Below are 3393 nucleotides of genomic sequence, written 5' to 3'. Positions count from 1 at the left end.
TTTTTTTTTTTTTTTTTTTTTTTTTTTTTTTTTTTTCGTTCAAACACTCGAGCGGATGCCGAATCGGAGCAAAATTAAAAATATCGTCGAGAAAGACTGGCAACGTGTTGGAATTTTATCGAAATTAAAATGCAATCTGATAAACTGCGTATTATTTATTAAATGAAATATAAAATCGTTGCCGAGATTTTAATAAAGTTGTGGCGACATATTGTGAAATAAACTTGATACGTAAGTAAAGTATTTAATTTATATTACGACGATTGACTAAAATTGATCAGTGGAATATTCGTAATTACTTAATATCGTACAATTTGTTTGAATGAGATATTCATATACGTACATAGAATAAATATTTATTCATTTTTTAGTTATAAACAATTGTGCCGTCGAATTGGCATATTTATAACTTCGAAATTAAAAAAGACAGAAAGAATTGCTTATCATCGAAATATACCTATAATCTGTCTCTACAAATTTGCGAAAAATTGTCCCATTTACTTTAACCATGAATAATATATCTTACAATAGAGAGAGAAAGATTAAAATCATGCTCGTCCAATTAAGCATCTCATAATTTCTAATTTCTTTCATATTTCGAAGATCTTAAGGATGTTCGTTTTACTAAACGGTTTAATTAAACGAAGCAGTTAAATTTTTAATTCAGAATCGATTGCAGGAATGGTTCAAGTGCTTGAAAAATAATCTAATAAAACGAATCGTATTTTTCTTCTTATTTCCATTCTCTTATATACCTCTTTTCGGGAGGAACGAAGATATAAGCAAAGATAAAGGGAAGAAAAGGATAAGACATTTCGTTCCAGATTTCCTAATGGACTCATTAGTAACGCCATCCAACAGGCCGCAAGATATATCTGCACGAAATAACAGGATTACTAAAATCTTAAATGACCCTAAGTGCCTTTGCCATACGATAAAAAGAAGATTCATGGAGGCAATAAAATACTCTAATACCACATAGAACTCATCGATTCCCATTCGATCACCAAAGTTAAACTACATCGAGCATAGTTAGTATTTGGATAAACGACCACTTGGGAATAGCGTGTGTTGTTGATAGTTCGAAATCCATCTTAAACTAGATTTACAATTAACGAACAGTATTAATCGATGCAGAATTATTCCTTATTTGTATTTAATATCTCATTCATCCGTTTCACGTTAATATTAACTCGAATTTATCCATCTTGAAACATTTTACACCGATTCTTTTTTACGATATCCCAGTTTGTCTCCGCGTCAAACTCCTTCCCTTTCTTAGATCTTAATATCAACGATTTAAAATCTTCTAATTAATCTAATTAGAATCAAATTAGCATTCCAAGTTGAAAAAAAAGATCCTCCGTATCGAATCAACATTTAATTATCCCACGATACTGTAATCGGTGCAAAGCGGATCCCGGTTCATTAACCGGAAGACGGGTTACGCGTGGACGTGATGGGCTTATCGGTGTTCGAATCCTCGTATCTCTGTGTGCTGCCACTGTGGACGCGCACCGATTTGCGGGATTTTCCAAATTGGCTCGGGATTTGGACGGCGAAACACCCGATTTCCTCCACATCCGGTCCAAGACATTGGAGATACTTCGCGAGGCGTGGCAACTTCTGGGGCTGGTGGGTGCTGGTGGTGGTCACAAAGGAGCAGGGAGCTGTCGTTGGCTGAGCCCGGCACAATACCCCATCGCCGTGTACCATAATTAAACCGATACAGTCGGTTTGGCTGATCGAGCGTGTGATTGGATGCCGATGCATTCGCAAGACGTGGAATTAGCGGCTAAGACTCGGCTACTATCCCTGTCATTCGGGATTTGGTGGATTAATTTGGAAGGTAATGGGTTTCTGCTACCCTCCCGCTTCGATACCGCTTGATTCCTCATCCCGTATCGAGGTGGAGTTCGATTTCTTTTTTCTTTTTCTCTCTTTCTTTCTTCCTCGAGATTTCTTTCGAATCACGACGTGTCTTGGAAGAAGACTTTTGAACAGAGTTAAAGTTTCAAGTTTGTATTGTACAATGCGAAATATTATTTGGGAGACTTTAAACTGATCTTGATTATAGATGGAAGATCTGTAACATGTTCTTCGATGATTATGAAGGAAGATGGGATATATGTATTTTATTTTTGTTTTATTAATAATTAATAAATAATAAATAATAATAAATTAATTAATTTTTTGTTATAATATTTTGATATAAAAGAATTAATAATTCATCGTAGAGTATAATTATTAAAGTAAATAGAGGATCTTATAAATTGTTAATTTCACAAGATTCGTAATGAGATCGTTTCTATCAAAAAGGATATATTATATTATATTATTTTATCATTTTATAAATTCAATATTTTAAACAATTGTGATCAATTTATAATAATCAATCTCTCGAACTTAATTTTTCTCCCATCGTCATTTTCTTTTTCACCACTTTTCTCTACTGATTTCTCTAATTACCCTCTCGAATTTCTTGTTCGTGATTTCCATGTCTCGAAGAAGAATAAGTTGTTACCATTCTACACGATCCATTCGTTCTTCGGTGTCTTTCGTGACTGACGATATACGAGGGAACAACGAGTCGCGGGCTCACGACACGAGGAAACCAGATTGCACATTGCTCTAACAAGTTCGCGTTAATTGACACGTGGAACAGTGGGTGGAAAGGTGAGGATGTTAGAAATTGTCTTACATTTCCCTTCGTCCATAATTTCGTCTTCCGTCCTCCCGAAAGGGGACGAAATCGCGAATGAGATCGGAACGGGTGAACTAATCTTCCTCTAACTTTCGTTATAATCCATCCACGGAACTTTTTCTTTCCGCGAGAGAATTCATAAATGCTTGGGATGGTTGGGAGGAGGATTTTGGAACTGGGCTAAGTGAAAAATTCGATTCGCCAAGAAGATCTTTAATTCCATTTCCATCCCCATATTGGCTCCTTGGTCTGATTTTTCGAACGTGGCTCGCATTATACTCTTCGTCCCTTTGAACACCCTCCGTTTGAACAGTCAGTTTCGAACGAGAAAGATTTTTTTGAAAGAATTTTTGACGAGAATCAAAAGTGGAGATAGGAGGTTCCATATTGTTTCGAGCGATTGGTATTGAGCAAGAAAATAGATGATAATGTGTACGAAGAGGTGTGTGTACAATTTTTAAAAAAGTAGACGATGAACAAATTGTAAATTTCTATCAATTTTTCATATACAATAATGATTTACTTAGAACGAAAGGTTTTGGATAAGTTTAAAGAGGTTTTGAGACAAGTTTGCGACTTCAATGTAGGAGGATTCTTCATAAGATTCTTATAAGCAATATTTTCCAAGAAATGAACTTATTTGTCGCATAATTTAGTTTTAAACTCGATCGAATTCTATTAAAATTAGG

At 35.1% G+C, this 3393-nt stretch overlaps 1 protein-coding gene across 1 annotated transcript in view; it reads left to right on the top strand.

The window, feature by feature from the left end:
* LOC102676127 overlaps positions 1-3393 on the top strand; it is a 413064-nt gene that overhangs the window by 192167 nt on the left and 217504 nt on the right. The gene's annotated exons all lie outside the window — the stretch shown is intronic.

Source organism: Apis dorsata, unplaced genomic scaffold (genome assembly GCF_000469605.1).
Source record: "Apis dorsata unplaced genomic scaffold, Apis dorsata 1.3 scaffold_27, whole genome shotgun sequence".
NCBI lineage: Eukaryota > Metazoa > Arthropoda > Insecta > Hymenoptera > Apidae > Apis > Apis dorsata.
This window is presented reverse-complemented; position numbering and strand designations above follow the sequence as displayed.